Raw genomic sequence first — 14,290 nt, 5'->3', positions numbered from 1 at the left:
GGAGCCGACCCCTCACGTGGGTCCCACGCCTCGCCTACGAAAGCAAACGAGGTTCTGCGTCTTGTAAGAAATAAAAACAATAAGCATGGATAGTATTTCGGGTGCGATCATACCAGCACTAATGCACCGGATCCCATCAGAACTCCGCAGTTAAGCGTGCTTGGGCGAGAGTAGTACTAGGATGGGTGACCCCCTAGGAAGTCCTCGTGTTGCACCCCCTTTTTCGTTGCCCGTCTGCGTTTTTTTATGTTTTAGGTGCCTTTTTTTTTCTTTCTTCCTATGTCGATGCTCGGGCGGCCTCCGGTTCAATGTTTATTGTTTTCGTCTTTCCCGAACGGAGCCAATCCCTCACGTGGGTCCCACGCCTCGCCTACGAAAGCAAACGAGGTTCTGCGTCTTGTAAGACATAAAAACAATAAGCATGGATAGTATTTCGGGTGCGATCATACCAGCACTAATGCACCGGATCCCATCAGAACTCCGCAGTTAAGCGTGCTTGGGCGAGAGTAGTACTAGGATGGATGAACCCCTGGGAAGTCCTCGTGTTGCACCCCCTTTTTCGTTGCCCGTCTGCGTTTTTTTATGTTTTAGGTGCCTTTTTTTTTCTTTCTTCCTATGTCGATGCTCGGGCGGCCTCCGGTTCAATGTTGATTGTTTTCGTGTTTCCCGAACGGAGCCGATCTCTCACGTGGGTCCCACGTCTCGCCTACGAAAGCAAACGAGGTTCTGCGTCTTGTAAGACATAAAAACAATAAGCATGGATAGTATTTCGGGTGCGATCATACCAGCACTACTGCACCGGATCCCATCAGAACTCCGCAGTTAAGCGTGCTTGGGCGAGAGTAGTACTAGGATGGCAGACCCCCTGGGAAGTCCTCGTGTTGCACCCCCTTTTTCGTTGCCCGTCTGCGTTTTTTTATGTTTTAGGTGCCTTTTTTTTTCTTTCTTCCTATGTCGATGCTCGGGCGGCCTCCGGTTCAATGTTGATTGTTTTCGTGTTTCCCGAACGGAGCCGATCCCTCACGTGGGTCCCACGCCTCGCCTACGAAAGCAAACGAGGTTCTGCATCTTGTAAGACATAAAAACAATAAGCATGGATAGTATTTCGGGTGCGATAATACCCGCACTAATGCACCGGATCCTATCAGAACTCCGCAGTTAAGCGCGCTTGGGCGAGAGTAGTACTAGGATGGGTGACCCCCTGGGAAGTCCTCGTGTTGCACCCCCTTTTTCGTTGCCCGTCTGCGTTTTTTTATGTTTTAGGTGCCTTTTTTTTTTCTTTCTTCCTATGTCGATGCTCGGGCGGCCTCCGGTTCAATGTTGATTGTTTTCGTGTTTCCCGAACGGAGCCGATCCCTCACGTGGGTCCCACGTCTCGCCTACGAAAGCAAACGAGGTTCTGCGTCTTGTAAGACATAAAAACAATAAGCATGGATAGTATTTCGGGTGCGATCATACCAGCACTAATGCACCGGATCCCATCAGAACTCCGCAGTTAAGCGTGCTTGGGCGAGAGTAGTACTAGGATGGATGACCCCCTGGGAAGTCCTCGTGTTGCACCCCCTTTTTCGTTGCCCGTCTGCGTTTTTTTATGTTTTAGGTGCCTTTTTTTTCTTTCTTCCTATGTCGATGCTCGGGCGGCCTCTGGTTCAATGTTGATTGTTTTCGTGTTTCCCGAACGGAGCCGATCTCTCACGTGGGTCCCACGTCTCGCCTACGAAAGCAAACGAGGTTCTGCGACTTGTAAGACATAAAAACAATAAGCATGGATAGTATTTCGGGTGCGATCATACCAGCACTACTGCACCGGATCCGATCAGAACTCCGCAGTTAAGCGTGCTTGGGCGAGAGTAGTACTAGGATGGGTGGCCCCCTTGGAAGTCCTCGTGTTGCACCCCCTTTTTCGTTGCCCGTCTGCGTTTTTTGATGTTTTAGGTGCCTTTTTTTTTCTTTCTTCCTATGTCGATGCTCGAGCGGCCTCCGGTTCAATGTTGATTGTTTTCGTGTTTCCCGAACGGAGCCGACCCCTCACGTGGGTCCCACGCCTCGCCTACGAAAGCGAACGAGGTTCTGCGTCTTGTAAGACATAAAAGCAATAAGCATGGATAGTATTTCGGGTGCGATCATACCAGCACTAATGCACCGGATCCCATCAGAACTCCGCAGTTAAGCATGCTTGGGTGAGAGTAGTACTAGGATGGCTGACCCCCTGGGAAGTCCTCGTGTTGCACCCCCTTTTTCGTTGCCCGTCTGTGTTTTTTTATGTTTTAGGTGCCTTTTTTTTTCTTTCTTCCTATGTCGATGCTCGGGCGGCCTCCGGTTCAATGTTGATTGTTTTCGTGTTTCCCGAACGGAGCCGATCCCTCACGTGGGTCCCACGCCTCGCCTACGAAAGCAAACGAGGTTCTGCATCTTGTAAGACATAAAAACAATAAGCATGGATAGTATTTCGGGTGCGATAATACCCGCACTAATGCACCGGATCCTATCAGAACTCCGCAGTTAAGCGCGCTTGGGCGAGAGTAGTACTAGGATGGGTGACCCCCTGGGAAGTCCTCGTGTTGCACCCCATTTTTCATTGCCCGTCTGCGTTTTTTTATGTTTCAGGTGCCTTTTTTGTTCTTTCTTCCTATGTCGATGCTCGGGCGGCCTCCGGTTCAATGTTTATTGTTTTTGTCTTTCCCGAACGGAGCCAATCCCTCACGTGGGTCCCACGCCTCGCCTACGAAAGCAAACGAGGTTCTGCGTCTTGTAAGACATAAAAACAATAAGCATGGATAGTATTTCGGGTGCGATCATACCAGCACTAATGCACCGGATCCCATCAGAACTCCGCAGTTAAGCGTGCTTGGGCGAGAGTAGTACTAGGATGGATGACCCCCTGGGAAGACCTCGTGTTGCACCCCCTTTTTCGTTACCCGTCTGCGTTTTTTTATGTTTGAGGTGCCTTTTTTTTTCTTTCTTCCTATGTCGATGCTCGGGCGGCCTCCGGTTCAATGTTGATTGTTTTCGTGTTTCCCGAACGGAGCCGATCCCTCACGTGGGTCCCACGTCTCGCCTACGAAAGCAAACGAGGTTCTGCGTCTTGTAAGACATAAAAACAATAAGCATGGATAGTATTTCGGGTGCGATCATACCAGCACTAATGCACCGGATCCCATCAGAACTCCGCAGTTAAGCGTGCTTGGGCGAGAGTAGTACTAGGATGGATGACCCCCTGGGAAGTCCTCGTGTTGCACCCCCTTTTTCGTTGCCCGTCTGCGTTTTTTTATGTTTTAGGTGCCTTTTTTTTCTTTCTTCCTATGTCGATGCTCGGGCGGCCTCTGGTTCAATGTTGATTGTTTTCGTGTTTCCCGAACGGAGCCGATCTCTCACGTGGGTCCCACGTCTCGCCTACGAAAGCAAACGAGGTTCTGCGACTTGTAAGACATAAAAACAATAAGCATGGATAGTATTTCGGGTGCGATCATACCAGCACTACTGCACCGGATCCGATCAGAACTCCGCAGTTAAGCGTGCTTGGGCGAGAGTAGTACTAGGATGGGTGGCCCCCTTGGAAGTCCTCGTGTTGCACCCCCTTTTTCGTTGCCCGTCTGCGTTTTTTGATGTTTTAGGTGCCTTTTTTTTTCTTTCTTCCTATGTCGATGCTCGAGCGGCCTCCGGTTCAATGTTGATTGTTTTCGTGTTTCCCGAACGGAGCCGACCCCTCACGTGGGTCCCACGCCTCGCCTACGAAAGCGAACGAGGTTCTGCGTCTTGTAAGACATAAAAGCAATAAGCATGGATAGTATTTCGGGTGCGATCATACCAGCACTAATGCACCGGATCCCATCAGAACTCCGCAGTTAAGCATGCTTGGGCGAGAGTAGTACTAGGATGGCTGACCCCCTGGGAAGTCCTCGTGTTGCACCCCCTTTTTCGTTGCCCGTCTGTGTTTTTTTATGTTTTAGGTGCCTTTTTTTTTCTTTCTTCCTATGTCGATGCTCGGGCGGCCTCCGGTTCAATGTTGATTGTTTTCGTGTTTCCCGAACGGAGCCGATCCCTCACGTGGGTCCCACGCCTCGCCTACGAAAGCAAACGAGGTTCTGCATCTTGTAAGACATAAAAACAATAAGCATGGATAGTATTTCGGGTGCGATAATACCCGCACTAATGCACCGGATCCTATCAGAACTCCGCAGTTAAGCGCGCTTGGGCGAGAGTAGTACTAGGATGGGTGACCCCCTGGGAAGTCCTCGTGTTGCACCCCATTTTTCATTGCCCGTCTGCGTTTTTTTATGTTTCAGGTGCCTTTTTTGTTCTTTCTTCCTATGTCGATGCTCGGGCGGCCTCCGGTTCAATGTTTATTGTTTTCGTCTTTCCCGAACGGAGCCAATCCCTCACGTGGGTCCCACGCCTCGCCTACGAAAGCAAACGAGGTTCTGCGTCTTGTAAGACATAAAAACAATAAGCATGGATAGTATTTCGGGTGCGATCATACCAGCACTAATGCACCGGATCCCATCAGAACTCCGCAGTTAAGCGTGCTTGGGCGAGAGTAGTACTAGGATGGATGAACCCCTGGGAAGTCCTCGTGTTGCACCCCCTTTTTCGTTGCCCGTCTGCGTTTTTTTATGTTTTAGGTGCCTTTTTTTTTCTTTCTTCCTATGTCGATGCTCGGGCGGCCTCCGGTTCAATGTTGATTGTTTTCGTGTTTCCCGAACGGAGCCGATCTCTCACGTGGGTCCCACGTCTCGCCTACGAAAGCAAACGAGGTTCTGCGTCTTGTAAGACATAAAAACAATAAGCATGGATAGTATTTCGGGTGCGATCATACCAGCACTACTGCACCGGATCCCATCAGAACTCCGCAGTTAAGCGTGCTTGGGCGAGAGTAGTACTAGGATGGCAGACCCCCTGGGAAGTCCTCGTGTTGCACCCCCTTTTTCGTTGCCCGTCTGCGTTTTTTTATGTTTTAGGTGCCTTTTTTTTTCTTTCTTCCTATGTCGATGCTCGGGCGGCCTCCGGTTCAATGTTGATTGTTTTCGTGTTTCCCGAACGGAGCCGATCCCTCACGTGGGTCCCACGCCTCGCCTACGAAAGCAAACGAGGTTCTGCATCTTGTAAGACATAAAAACAATAAGCATGGATAGTATTTCGGGTGCGATAATACCCGCACTAATGCACCGGATCCTATCAGAACTCCGCAGTTAAGCGCGCTTGGGCGAGAGTAGTACTAGGATGGGTGACCCCCTGGGAAGTCCTCGTGTTGCACCCCATTTTTCGTTGCCCGTCTGCGTTTTTTTATGTTTCAGGTGCCTTTTTTTTCTTTCTTCCTATGTCGATGCTCGGGCGGCCTCCGGTTCAATGTTGATTGTTTTCGTGTTTCCCGAACGGAGCCGATCTCTCACGTGGGTCCCACGTCTCGCCTACGAAAGCAAACGAGGTTCTGCGACTTGTAAGACATAAAAACAATAAGCATGGATAGTATTTCGGGTGCGATCATACCAGCACTACTGCACCGGATCCCATCAGAACTCCGCAGTTAAGCGTGCTTGGGCGAGAGTAGTACTAGGATGGGTGGCCCCCTTGGAAGTCCTCGTGTTGCACCCCCTTTTTCGTTGCCCGTCTGCGTTTTTTGATGTTTTAGGTGCCTTTTTTTTTCTTTCTTCCTATGTCGATGCTCGAGCGGCCTCCGGTTCAATGTTGATTGTTTTCGTGTTTCCCGAACGGAGCCGACCCCTCACGTGGGTCCCACGCCTCGCCTACGAAAGCGAACGAGGTTCTGCGTCTTGTAAGACATAAAAGCAATAAGCATGGATAGTATTTCGGGTGCGATCATACCAGCACTAATGCACCGGATCCCATCAGAACTCCGCAGTTAAGCATGCTTGGGCGAGAGTAGTACTAGGATGGCTGACCCCCTGGGAAGTCCTCGTGTTGCACCCCCTTTTTCGTTGCCCGTCTGTGTTTTTTTATGTTTTAGGTGCCTTTTTTTTTCTTTCTTCCTATGTCGATGCTCGGGCGGCCTACGGTTCAATGTTGATTGTTTTCGTGTTTCCCGAACGGAGCCGATCCCTCACGTGGGTCCCACGCCTCGCCTACGAAAGCAAACGAGGTTCTGCATCTTGTAAGACATAAAAACAATAAGCATGGATAGTATTTCGGGTGCGATAATACCCGCACTAATGCACCGGATCCTATCAGAACTCCGCAGTTAAGCGCGCTTGGGCGAGAGTAGTACTAGGATGGGTGACCCCCTGGGAAGTCCTCGTGTTGCACCCCATTTTTCGTTGCCCGTCTGCGTTTTTTTATGTTTCAGGTGCCTTTTTTGTTCTTTCTTCCTATGTCGATGCTCGGGCGGCCTCCGGTTCAATGTTTATTGTTTTCGTCTTTCCCGAACGGAGCCAATCCCTCACGTGGGTCCCACGCCTCGCCTACGAAAGCAAACGAGGTTCTGCGTCTTGTAAGACATAAAAACAATAAGCATGGATAGTATTTCGGGTGCGATCATACCAGCACTAATGCACCGGATCCCATCAGAACTCCGCAGTTAAGCGTGCTTGGGCGAGAGTAGTACTAGGATGGGTGACCCCCTAGGAAGTCCTCGTGTTGCACCCCCTTTTTCGTTGCCCGTCTGCGTTTTTTTATGTTTTAGGTGCCTTTTTTTTTCTTTCTTCCTATGTCGATGCTCGGGCGGCCTCCGGTTCAATGTTTATTGTTTTCGTCTTTCCCGAACGGAGCCAATCCCTCACGTGGGTCCCACGCCTCGCCTACGAAAGCAAACGAGGTTCTGCGTCTTGTAAGACATAAAAACAATAAGCATGGATAGTATTTCGGGTGCGATCATACCAGCACTAATGCACCGGATCCCATCAGAACTCCGCAGTTAAGCGTGCTTGGGCGAGAGTAGTACTAGGATGGATGAACCCCTGGGAAGTCCTCGTGTTGCACCCCCTTTTTCGTTGCCCGTCTGCGTTTTTTTATGTTTTAGGTGCCTTTTTTTTTCTTTCTTCCTATGTCGATGCTCGGGCGGCCTCCGGTTCAATGTTGATTGTTTTCGTGTTTCCCGAACGGAGCCGATCTCTCACGTGGGTCCCACGTCTCGCCTACGAAAGCAAACGAGGTTCTGCGTCTTGTAAGACATAAAAACAATAAGCATGGATAGTATTTCGGGTGCGATCATACCAGCACTACTGCACCGGATCCCATCAGAACTCCGCAGTTAAGCGTGCTTGGGCGAGAGTAGTACTAGGATGGCAGACCCCCTGGGAAGTCCTCGTGTTGCACCCCCTTTTTCGTTGCCCGTCTGCGTTTTTTTATGTTTTAGGTGCCTTTTTTTTTCTTTCTTCCTATGTCGATGCTCGGGCGGCCTCCGGTTCAATGTTGATTGTTTTCGTGTTTCCCGAACGGAGCCGATCCCTCACGTGGGTCCCACGCCTCGCCTACGAAAGCAAACGAGGTTCTGCATCTTGTAAGACATAAAAACAATAAGCATGGATAGTATTTCGGGTGCGATAATACCCGCACTAATGCACCGGATCCTATCAGAACTCCGCAGTTAAGCGCGCTTGGGCGAGAGTAGTACTAGGATGGGTGACCCCCTGGGAAGTCCTCGTGTTGCACCCCCTTTTTCGTTGCCCGTCTGCGTTTTTTTATGTTTTAGGTGCCTTTTTTTTTTCTTTCTTCCTATGTCGATGCTCGGGCGGCCTCCGGTTCAATGTTGATTGTTTTCGTGTTTCCCGAACGGAGCCGATCCCTCACGTGGGTCCCACGTCTCGCCTACGAAAGCAAACGAGGTTCTGCGTCTTGTAAGACATAAAAACAATAAGCATGGATAGTATTTCGGGTGCGATCATACCAGCACTAATGCACCGGATCCCATCAGAACTCCGCAGTTAAGCGTGCTTGGGCGAGAGTAGTACTAGGATGGATGACCCCCTGGGAAGTCCTCGTGTTGCACCCCCTTTTTCGTTGCCCGTCTGCGTTTTTTTATGTTTTAGGTGCCTTTTTTTTCTTTCTTCCTATGTCGATGCTCGGGCGGCCTCTGGTTCAATGTTGATTGTTTTCGTGTTTCCCGAACGGAGCCGATCTCTCACGTGGGTCCCACGTCTCGCCTACGAAAGCAAACGAGGTTCTGCGACTTGTAAGACATAAAAACAATAAGCATGGATAGTATTTCGGGTGCGATCATACCAGCACTACTGCACCGGATCCGATCAGAACTCCGCAGTTAAGCGTGCTTGGGCGAGAGTAGTACTAGGATGGGTGGCCCCCTTGGAAGTCCTCGTGTTGCACCCCCTTTTTCGTTGCCCGTCTGCGTTTTTTGATGTTTTAGGTGCCTTTTTTTTTCTTTCTTCCTATGTCGATGCTCGAGCGGCCTCCGGTTCAATGTTGATTGTTTTCGTGTTTCCCGAACGGAGCCGACCCCTCACGTGGGTCCCACGCCTCGCCTACGAAAGCGAACGAGGTTCTGCGTCTTGTAAGACATAAAAGCAATAAGCATGGATAGTATTTCGGGTGCGATCATACCAGCACTAATGCACCGGATCCCATCAGAACTCCGCAGTTAAGCATGCTTGGGTGAGAGTAGTACTAGGATGGCTGACCCCCTGGGAAGTCCTCGTGTTGCACCCCCTTTTTCGTTGCCCGTCTGTGTTTTTTTATGTTTTAGGTGCCTTTTTTTTTCTTTCTTCCTATGTCGATGCTCGGGCGGCCTCCGGTTCAATGTTGATTGTTTTCGTGTTTCCCGAACGGAGCCGATCCCTCACGTGGGTCCCACGCCTCGCCTACGAAAGCAAACGAGGTTCTGCATCTTGTAAGACATAAAAACAATAAGCATGGATAGTATTTCGGGTGCGATAATACCCGCACTAATGCACCGGATCCTATCAGAACTCCGCAGTTAAGCGCGCTTGGGCGAGAGTAGTACTAGGATGGGTGACCCCCTGGGAAGTCCTCGTGTTGCACCCCATTTTTCATTGCCCGTCTGCGTTTTTTTATGTTTCAGGTGCCTTTTTTGTTCTTTCTTCCTATGTCGATGCTCGGGCGGCCTCCGGTTCAATGTTTATTGTTTTTGTCTTTCCCGAACGGAGCCAATCCCTCACGTGGGTCCCACGCCTCGCCTACGAAAGCAAACGAGGTTCTGCGTCTTGTAAGACATAAAAACAATAAGCATGGATAGTATTTCGGGTGCGATCATACCAGCACTAATGCACCGGATCCCATCAGAACTCCGCAGTTAAGCGTGCTTGGGCGAGAGTAGTACTAGGATGGATGACCCCCTGGGAAGACCTCGTGTTGCACCCCCTTTTTCGTTACCCGTCTGCGTTTTTTTATGTTTGAGGTGCCTTTTTTTTTCTTTCTTCCTATGTCGATGCTCGGGCGGCCTCCGGTTCAATGTTGATTGTTTTCGTGTTTCCCGAACGGAGCCGATCCCTCACGTGGGTCCCACGTCTCGCCTACGAAAGCAAACGAGGTTCTGCGTCTTGTAAGACATAAAAACAATAAGCATGGATAGTATTTCGGGTGCGATCATACCAGCACTAATGCACCGGATCCCATCAGAACTCCGCAGTTAAGCGTGCTTGGGCGAGAGTAGTACTAGGATGGATGACCCCCTGGGAAGTCCTCGTGTTGCACCCCCTTTTTCGTTGCCCGTCTGCGTTTTTTTATGTTTTAGGTGCCTTTTTTTTCTTTCTTCCTATGTCGATGCTCGGGCGGCCTCTGGTTCAATGTTGATTGTTTTCGTGTTTCCCGAACGGAGCCGATCTCTCACGTGGGTCCCACGTCTCGCCTACGAAAGCAAACGAGGTTCTGCGACTTGTAAGACATAAAAACAATAAGCATGGATAGTATTTCGGGTGCGATCATACCAGCACTACTGCACCGGATCCGATCAGAACTCCGCAGTTAAGCGTGCTTGGGCGAGAGTAGTACTAGGATGGGTGGCCCCCTTGGAAGTCCTCGTGTTGCACCCCCTTTTTCGTTGCCCGTCTGCGTTTTTTGATGTTTTAGGTGCCTTTTTTTTTCTTTCTTCCTATGTCGATGCTCGAGCGGCCTCCGGTTCAATGTTGATTGTTTTCGTGTTTCCCGAACGGAGCCGACCCCTCACGTGGGTCCCACGCCTCGCCTACGAAAGCGAACGAGGTTCTGCGTCTTGTAAGACATAAAAGCAATAAGCATGGATAGTATTTCGGGTGCGATCATACCAGCACTAATGCACCGGATCCCATCAGAACTCCGCAGTTAAGCATGCTTGGGCGAGAGTAGTACTAGGATGGCTGACCCCCTGGGAAGTCCTCGTGTTGCACCCCCTTTTTCGTTGCCCGTCTGTGTTTTTTTATGTTTTAGGTGCCTTTTTTTTTCTTTCTTCCTATGTCGATGCTCGGGCGGCCTCCGGTTCAATGTTGATTGTTTTCGTGTTTCCCGAACGGAGCCGATCCCTCACGTGGGTCCCACGCCTCGCCTACGAAAGCAAACGAGGTTCTGCATCTTGTAAGACATAAAAACAATAAGCATGGATAGTATTTCGGGTGCGATAATACCCGCACTAATGCACCGGATCCTATCAGAACTCCGCAGTTAAGCGCGCTTGGGCGAGAGTAGTACTAGGATGGGTGACCCCCTGGGAAGTCCTCGTGTTGCACCCCATTTTTCATTGCCCGTCTGCGTTTTTTTATGTTTCAGGTGCCTTTTTTGTTCTTTCTTCCTATGTCGATGCTCGGGCGGCCTCCGGTTCAATGTTTATTGTTTTCGTCTTTCCCGAACGGAGCCAATCCCTCACGTGGGTCCCACGCCTCGCCTACGAAAGCAAACGAGGTTCTGCGTCTTGTAAGACATAAAAACAATAAGCATGGATAGTATTTCGGGTGCGATCATACCAGCACTAATGCACCGGATCCCATCAGAACTCCGCAGTTAAGCGTGCTTGGGCGAGAGTAGTACTAGGATGGATGAACCCCTGGGAAGTCCTCGTGTTGCACCCCCTTTTTCGTTGCCCGTCTGCGTTTTTTTATGTTTTAGGTGCCTTTTTTTTTCTTTCTTCCTATGTCGATGCTCGGGCGGCCTCCGGTTCAATGTTGATTGTTTTCGTGTTTCCCGAACGGAGCCGATCTCTCACGTGGGTCCCACGTCTCGCCTACGAAAGCAAACGAGGTTCTGCGTCTTGTAAGACATAAAAACAATAAGCATGGATAGTATTTCGGGTGCGATCATACCAGCACTACTGCACCGGATCCCATCAGAACTCCGCAGTTAAGCGTGCTTGGGCGAGAGTAGTACTAGGATGGCAGACCCCCTGGGAAGTCCTCGTGTTGCACCCCCTTTTTCGTTGCCCGTCTGCGTTTTTTTATGTTTTAGGTGCCTTTTTTTTTCTTTCTTCCTATGTCGATGCTCGGGCGGCCTCCGGTTCAATGTTGATTGTTTTCGTGTTTCCCGAACGGAGCCGATCCCTCACGTGGGTCCCACGCCTCGCCTACGAAAGCAAACGAGGTTCTGCATCTTGTAAGACATAAAAACAATAAGCATGGATAGTATTTCGGGTGCGATAATACCCGCACTAATGCACCGGATCCTATCAGAACTCCGCAGTTAAGCGCGCTTGGGCGAGAGTAGTACTAGGATGGGTGACCCCCTGGGAAGTCCTCGTGTTGCACCCCATTTTTCGTTGCCCGTCTGCGTTTTTTTATGTTTCAGGTGCCTTTTTTTTCTTTCTTCCTATGTCGATGCTCGGGCGGCCTCCGGTTCAATGTTGATTGTTTTCGTGTTTCCCGAACGGAGCCGATCTCTCACGTGGGTCCCACGTCTCGCCTACGAAAGCAAACGAGGTTCTGCGACTTGTAAGACATAAAAACAATAAGCATGGATAGTATTTCGGGTGCGATCATACCAGCACTACTGCACCGGATCCCATCAGAACTCCGCAGTTAAGCGTGCTTGGGCGAGAGTAGTACTAGGATGGGTGGCCCCCTTGGAAGTCCTCGTGTTGCACCCCCTTTTTCGTTGCCCGTCTGCGTTTTTTGATGTTTTAGGTGCCTTTTTTTTTCTTTCTTCCTATGTCGATGCTCGAGCGGCCTCCGGTTCAATGTTGATTGTTTTCGTGTTTCCCGAACGGAGCCGACCCCTCACGTGGGTCCCACGCCTCGCCTACGAAAGCGAACGAGGTTCTGCGTCTTGTAAGACATAAAAGCAATAAGCATGGATAGTATTTCGGGTGCGATCATACCAGCACTAATGCACCGGATCCCATCAGAACTCCGCAGTTAAGCATGCTTGGGCGAGAGTAGTACTAGGATGGCTGACCCCCTGGGAAGTCCTCGTGTTGCACCCCCTTTTTCGTTGCCCGTCTGTGTTTTTTTATGTTTTAGGTGCCTTTTTTTTTCTTTCTTCCTATGTCGATGCTCGGGCGGCCTACGGTTCAATGTTGATTGTTTTCGTGTTTCCCGAACGGAGCCGATCCCTCACGTGGGTCCCACGCCTCGCCTACGAAAGCAAACGAGGTTCTGCATCTTGTAAGACATAAAAACAATAAGCATGGATAGTATTTCGGGTGCGATAATACCCGCACTAATGCACCGGATCCTATCAGAACTCCGCAGTTAAGCGCGCTTGGGCGAGAGTAGTACTAGGATGGGTGACCCCCTGGGAAGTCCTCGTGTTGCACCCCATTTTTCGTTGCCCGTCTGCGTTTTTTTATGTTTCAGGTGCCTTTTTTGTTCTTTCTTCCTATGTCGATGCTCGGGCGGCCTCCGGTTCAATGTTTATTGTTTTCGTCTTTCCCGAACGGAGCCAATCCCTCACGTGGGTCCCACGCCTCGCCTACGAAAGCAAACGAGGTTCTGCGTCTTGTAAGACATAAAAACAATAAGCATGGATAGTATTTCGGGTGCGATCATACCAGCACTAATGCACCGGATCCCATCAGAACTCCGCAGTTAAGCGTGCTTGGGCGAGAGTAGTACTAGGATGGATGACCCCCTGGGAAGTCCTCGTGTTGCACCCCCTTTTTCGTTACCCGTCTGAGTTTTTTTATGTTTGAGGTGCCTTTTTTTTTCTTTCTTCCTATGTCGATGCTTGGGCGGCCTCCGGTTCAATGTTTATTGTTTTCGTCTTTCCCGAACGGAGCCAATCCCTCACGTGGGTCCCACGCCTCGCCTAAGAAAGCAAACGAGGTTCTGCGTCTTGTAAGACATAAAAACAATAAGCATGGATAGTATTTCGGGTGCGATCATACCAGCACTAATGCACCGGATCCCATCAGAACTCCGCAGTTAAGCGTGCTTGGGCGAGAGTAGTACTAGGATGGATGACCCCCTGGGAAGTCCTCGTGTTGCACCCCCTTTTTCGTTGCCCGTCTGCGTTTTTTTATGTTTTAGGTGCCTTTTTTTTTCTTTCTTCCTATGTCGATGCTCGGGCGGCCTCCGGTTCAATGTTGATTGTTTTCGTGTTTCCCGAACGGAGCCGATCTCTCACGTGGGTCCCACGTCTCGCCTACGAAAGCAAACGAGGTTCTGCGTCTTGTAACACATAAAAACAATAAGCATGGATAGTATTTCGGGTGCGATCATACCAGCACTAATGCACCGGATCCCATCAGAACTCCGCAGTTAAGCGTGCTTGGGCGAGAGTAGTACTAGGATGGGTGACCCCCTGGGAAACCCTCGTGTTGCACCCCCCTTTTTCGTTGTCCGTTTGCGTTTTTTTAGATTTTACGTGCGGTTTTTTTGCTTTTTTTCCTTTCTTTCTTGCTATTTCTATGCTCGGGTGCCCTCCGGTTCATGGTTGATGCTTTTCGTATTTTTGGAACGGAGCCGATCGGTCACGTGGGTCCCACGCCCCGCGTACCAAAACAAAGGAGGTTCTGCGTCTTGTAACACATAAAAACAATAAACATGGATAGTATTTCGGGTGCGATCATACCAGCACTAATGCACCGGATCCCATCAGAACTCCGCAGTTAAGCGTGCTTGGGCGAGAGTAGTACTAGGATGGGTGACCCCCTGGGAAGTCCTCGTGTTGCACCCCCCTTTTTCGTTGTCCGTTTGCGTTTTTTTAGATTTTACGTGCGGTTTTTTTGCTTTTTTTCCTTTCTTTCTTGCTATTTCTATGCTCGGGTGCCCTCCGGTTCATGGTTGATGCTTTTCGTATTTTTGGAACGGAGCCGATCGGTCACGTGGGTCCCACGCCCCGCGTACCAAAACAAAGGAGGTTCTGCGTCTTGTAACACATAAAAACAATAAACATGGATAGTATTTCGGGTGCGATCATACCAGCACTAATGCACCGGATCCCATCAGAACTCCACAGTTAA

The 14,290-nt window shown here is 50.0% G+C and overlaps 43 non-coding genes across 43 annotated transcripts in view; all 43 read left to right on the top strand.

Moving 5' to 3' along the window:
- The first annotated feature begins 99 nt into the window (after positions 1 to 99).
- Positions 100 to 218, top strand: LOC145083378 (5S ribosomal RNA). Its single transcript, XR_013697852.1, has one exon. It is a non-coding gene; the product is annotated as a 5S ribosomal RNA (ribosomal RNA).
- A 217-nt stretch (positions 219 to 435) lies between these two features.
- On the top strand, positions 436 to 554 carry LOC145085304 (5S ribosomal RNA). Its single transcript, XR_013699709.1, has one exon. It is a non-coding gene; the product is annotated as a 5S ribosomal RNA (ribosomal RNA).
- Positions 555 to 771: 217 nt separating this feature from the next.
- On the top strand, positions 772 to 890 carry LOC145084995 (5S ribosomal RNA). Its single transcript, XR_013699414.1, has one exon. It is a non-coding gene; the product is annotated as a 5S ribosomal RNA (ribosomal RNA).
- Positions 891 to 1,107: 217 nt separating this feature from the next.
- Positions 1,108 to 1,226, top strand: LOC145085650 (5S ribosomal RNA). Its single transcript, XR_013700042.1, has one exon. It is a non-coding gene; the product is annotated as a 5S ribosomal RNA (ribosomal RNA).
- Positions 1,227 to 1,444: 218 nt separating this feature from the next.
- On the top strand, positions 1,445 to 1,563 carry LOC145083730 (5S ribosomal RNA). The gene has a single exon (XR_013698192.1). It is a non-coding gene; the product is annotated as a 5S ribosomal RNA (ribosomal RNA).
- Positions 1,564 to 1,779: 216 nt separating this feature from the next.
- On the top strand, positions 1,780 to 1,898 carry LOC145085717 (5S ribosomal RNA). Its single transcript, XR_013700108.1, has one exon. It is a non-coding gene; the product is annotated as a 5S ribosomal RNA (ribosomal RNA).
- A 217-nt stretch (positions 1,899 to 2,115) lies between these two features.
- On the top strand, positions 2,116 to 2,234 carry LOC145085473 (5S ribosomal RNA). Its single transcript, XR_013699871.1, has one exon. It is a non-coding gene; the product is annotated as a 5S ribosomal RNA (ribosomal RNA).
- Positions 2,235 to 2,451: 217 nt separating this feature from the next.
- Positions 2,452 to 2,570, top strand: LOC145085649 (5S ribosomal RNA). The gene has a single exon (XR_013700041.1). It is a non-coding gene; the product is annotated as a 5S ribosomal RNA (ribosomal RNA).
- Positions 2,571 to 2,787: 217 nt separating this feature from the next.
- Positions 2,788 to 2,906, top strand: LOC145083456 (5S ribosomal RNA). Its single transcript, XR_013697931.1, has one exon. It is a non-coding gene; the product is annotated as a 5S ribosomal RNA (ribosomal RNA).
- A 217-nt stretch (positions 2,907 to 3,123) lies between these two features.
- On the top strand, positions 3,124 to 3,242 carry LOC145083729 (5S ribosomal RNA). Its single transcript, XR_013698191.1, has one exon. It is a non-coding gene; the product is annotated as a 5S ribosomal RNA (ribosomal RNA).
- Positions 3,243 to 3,458: 216 nt separating this feature from the next.
- Positions 3,459 to 3,577, top strand: LOC145085716 (5S ribosomal RNA). The gene has a single exon (XR_013700107.1). It is a non-coding gene; the product is annotated as a 5S ribosomal RNA (ribosomal RNA).
- Positions 3,578 to 3,794: 217 nt separating this feature from the next.
- LOC145085110 (5S ribosomal RNA) lies at positions 3,795 to 3,913 on the top strand. The gene has a single exon (XR_013699524.1). It is a non-coding gene; the product is annotated as a 5S ribosomal RNA (ribosomal RNA).
- Positions 3,914 to 4,130: 217 nt separating this feature from the next.
- On the top strand, positions 4,131 to 4,249 carry LOC145085648 (5S ribosomal RNA). Its single transcript, XR_013700040.1, has one exon. It is a non-coding gene; the product is annotated as a 5S ribosomal RNA (ribosomal RNA).
- Positions 4,250 to 4,466: 217 nt separating this feature from the next.
- Positions 4,467 to 4,585, top strand: LOC145085303 (5S ribosomal RNA). The gene has a single exon (XR_013699708.1). It is a non-coding gene; the product is annotated as a 5S ribosomal RNA (ribosomal RNA).
- Positions 4,586 to 4,802: 217 nt separating this feature from the next.
- On the top strand, positions 4,803 to 4,921 carry LOC145084994 (5S ribosomal RNA). The gene has a single exon (XR_013699413.1). It is a non-coding gene; the product is annotated as a 5S ribosomal RNA (ribosomal RNA).
- Positions 4,922 to 5,138: 217 nt separating this feature from the next.
- Positions 5,139 to 5,257, top strand: LOC145085647 (5S ribosomal RNA). Its single transcript, XR_013700039.1, has one exon. It is a non-coding gene; the product is annotated as a 5S ribosomal RNA (ribosomal RNA).
- Positions 5,258 to 5,473: 216 nt separating this feature from the next.
- On the top strand, positions 5,474 to 5,592 carry LOC145085099 (5S ribosomal RNA). The gene has a single exon (XR_013699513.1). It is a non-coding gene; the product is annotated as a 5S ribosomal RNA (ribosomal RNA).
- Positions 5,593 to 5,809: 217 nt separating this feature from the next.
- LOC145085109 (5S ribosomal RNA) lies at positions 5,810 to 5,928 on the top strand. The gene has a single exon (XR_013699523.1). It is a non-coding gene; the product is annotated as a 5S ribosomal RNA (ribosomal RNA).
- Positions 5,929 to 6,145: 217 nt separating this feature from the next.
- On the top strand, positions 6,146 to 6,264 carry LOC145085645 (5S ribosomal RNA). Its single transcript, XR_013700038.1, has one exon. It is a non-coding gene; the product is annotated as a 5S ribosomal RNA (ribosomal RNA).
- A 217-nt stretch (positions 6,265 to 6,481) lies between these two features.
- Positions 6,482 to 6,600, top strand: LOC145083377 (5S ribosomal RNA). Its single transcript, XR_013697851.1, has one exon. It is a non-coding gene; the product is annotated as a 5S ribosomal RNA (ribosomal RNA).
- A 217-nt stretch (positions 6,601 to 6,817) lies between these two features.
- LOC145085302 (5S ribosomal RNA) lies at positions 6,818 to 6,936 on the top strand. The gene has a single exon (XR_013699707.1). It is a non-coding gene; the product is annotated as a 5S ribosomal RNA (ribosomal RNA).
- Positions 6,937 to 7,153: 217 nt separating this feature from the next.
- LOC145084993 (5S ribosomal RNA) lies at positions 7,154 to 7,272 on the top strand. Its single transcript, XR_013699412.1, has one exon. It is a non-coding gene; the product is annotated as a 5S ribosomal RNA (ribosomal RNA).
- Positions 7,273 to 7,489: 217 nt separating this feature from the next.
- On the top strand, positions 7,490 to 7,608 carry LOC145085644 (5S ribosomal RNA). The gene has a single exon (XR_013700037.1). It is a non-coding gene; the product is annotated as a 5S ribosomal RNA (ribosomal RNA).
- Positions 7,609 to 7,826: 218 nt separating this feature from the next.
- LOC145083727 (5S ribosomal RNA) lies at positions 7,827 to 7,945 on the top strand. Its single transcript, XR_013698190.1, has one exon. It is a non-coding gene; the product is annotated as a 5S ribosomal RNA (ribosomal RNA).
- Positions 7,946 to 8,161: 216 nt separating this feature from the next.
- On the top strand, positions 8,162 to 8,280 carry LOC145085715 (5S ribosomal RNA). The gene has a single exon (XR_013700106.1). It is a non-coding gene; the product is annotated as a 5S ribosomal RNA (ribosomal RNA).
- A 217-nt stretch (positions 8,281 to 8,497) lies between these two features.
- Positions 8,498 to 8,616, top strand: LOC145085472 (5S ribosomal RNA). The gene has a single exon (XR_013699870.1). It is a non-coding gene; the product is annotated as a 5S ribosomal RNA (ribosomal RNA).
- Positions 8,617 to 8,833: 217 nt separating this feature from the next.
- LOC145085642 (5S ribosomal RNA) lies at positions 8,834 to 8,952 on the top strand. Its single transcript, XR_013700035.1, has one exon. It is a non-coding gene; the product is annotated as a 5S ribosomal RNA (ribosomal RNA).
- A 217-nt stretch (positions 8,953 to 9,169) lies between these two features.
- LOC145083455 (5S ribosomal RNA) lies at positions 9,170 to 9,288 on the top strand. The gene has a single exon (XR_013697930.1). It is a non-coding gene; the product is annotated as a 5S ribosomal RNA (ribosomal RNA).
- Positions 9,289 to 9,505: 217 nt separating this feature from the next.
- On the top strand, positions 9,506 to 9,624 carry LOC145083726 (5S ribosomal RNA). Its single transcript, XR_013698189.1, has one exon. It is a non-coding gene; the product is annotated as a 5S ribosomal RNA (ribosomal RNA).
- A 216-nt stretch (positions 9,625 to 9,840) lies between these two features.
- Positions 9,841 to 9,959, top strand: LOC145085714 (5S ribosomal RNA). The gene has a single exon (XR_013700105.1). It is a non-coding gene; the product is annotated as a 5S ribosomal RNA (ribosomal RNA).
- Positions 9,960 to 10,176: 217 nt separating this feature from the next.
- On the top strand, positions 10,177 to 10,295 carry LOC145085107 (5S ribosomal RNA). The gene has a single exon (XR_013699521.1). It is a non-coding gene; the product is annotated as a 5S ribosomal RNA (ribosomal RNA).
- Positions 10,296 to 10,512: 217 nt separating this feature from the next.
- Positions 10,513 to 10,631, top strand: LOC145085641 (5S ribosomal RNA). The gene has a single exon (XR_013700034.1). It is a non-coding gene; the product is annotated as a 5S ribosomal RNA (ribosomal RNA).
- A 217-nt stretch (positions 10,632 to 10,848) lies between these two features.
- On the top strand, positions 10,849 to 10,967 carry LOC145085301 (5S ribosomal RNA). Its single transcript, XR_013699706.1, has one exon. It is a non-coding gene; the product is annotated as a 5S ribosomal RNA (ribosomal RNA).
- Positions 10,968 to 11,184: 217 nt separating this feature from the next.
- LOC145084992 (5S ribosomal RNA) lies at positions 11,185 to 11,303 on the top strand. The gene has a single exon (XR_013699411.1). It is a non-coding gene; the product is annotated as a 5S ribosomal RNA (ribosomal RNA).
- Positions 11,304 to 11,520: 217 nt separating this feature from the next.
- LOC145085640 (5S ribosomal RNA) lies at positions 11,521 to 11,639 on the top strand. Its single transcript, XR_013700033.1, has one exon. It is a non-coding gene; the product is annotated as a 5S ribosomal RNA (ribosomal RNA).
- Positions 11,640 to 11,855: 216 nt separating this feature from the next.
- Positions 11,856 to 11,974, top strand: LOC145085098 (5S ribosomal RNA). Its single transcript, XR_013699512.1, has one exon. It is a non-coding gene; the product is annotated as a 5S ribosomal RNA (ribosomal RNA).
- Positions 11,975 to 12,191: 217 nt separating this feature from the next.
- On the top strand, positions 12,192 to 12,310 carry LOC145085106 (5S ribosomal RNA). The gene has a single exon (XR_013699520.1). It is a non-coding gene; the product is annotated as a 5S ribosomal RNA (ribosomal RNA).
- A 217-nt stretch (positions 12,311 to 12,527) lies between these two features.
- On the top strand, positions 12,528 to 12,646 carry LOC145085639 (5S ribosomal RNA). The gene has a single exon (XR_013700032.1). It is a non-coding gene; the product is annotated as a 5S ribosomal RNA (ribosomal RNA).
- A 217-nt stretch (positions 12,647 to 12,863) lies between these two features.
- LOC145083725 (5S ribosomal RNA) lies at positions 12,864 to 12,982 on the top strand. Its single transcript, XR_013698188.1, has one exon. It is a non-coding gene; the product is annotated as a 5S ribosomal RNA (ribosomal RNA).
- Positions 12,983 to 13,199: 217 nt separating this feature from the next.
- Positions 13,200 to 13,318, top strand: LOC145083724 (5S ribosomal RNA). The gene has a single exon (XR_013698187.1). It is a non-coding gene; the product is annotated as a 5S ribosomal RNA (ribosomal RNA).
- A 217-nt stretch (positions 13,319 to 13,535) lies between these two features.
- Positions 13,536 to 13,654, top strand: LOC145083159 (5S ribosomal RNA). Its single transcript, XR_013697644.1, has one exon. It is a non-coding gene; the product is annotated as a 5S ribosomal RNA (ribosomal RNA).
- A 231-nt stretch (positions 13,655 to 13,885) lies between these two features.
- Positions 13,886 to 14,004, top strand: LOC145080950 (5S ribosomal RNA). Its single transcript, XR_013695520.1, has one exon. It is a non-coding gene; the product is annotated as a 5S ribosomal RNA (ribosomal RNA).
- Positions 14,005 to 14,235: 231 nt separating this feature from the next.
- LOC145084599 (5S ribosomal RNA) overlaps positions 14,236 to 14,290 on the top strand; it is a 119-nt gene continuing 64 nt past the window's right edge. Inside the window, exon 1 of the ribosomal RNA XR_013699039.1 lies at positions 14,236 to 14,290. This exon is cut by the window's right edge and continues 64 nt beyond it. This is a non-coding gene — a ribosomal RNA (5S ribosomal RNA).

This window comes from Lactuca serriola, chromosome 1 (assembly GCF_051521515.1).
Source record: "Lactuca serriola cultivar US96UC23 chromosome 1, Lser_US96UC23_V15, whole genome shotgun sequence".
NCBI lineage: Eukaryota > Viridiplantae > Streptophyta > Magnoliopsida > Asterales > Asteraceae > Lactuca > Lactuca serriola.
Note: the sequence above shows the minus strand (reverse complement) of the source record. Positions and strands in the feature narration are given on the sequence as shown.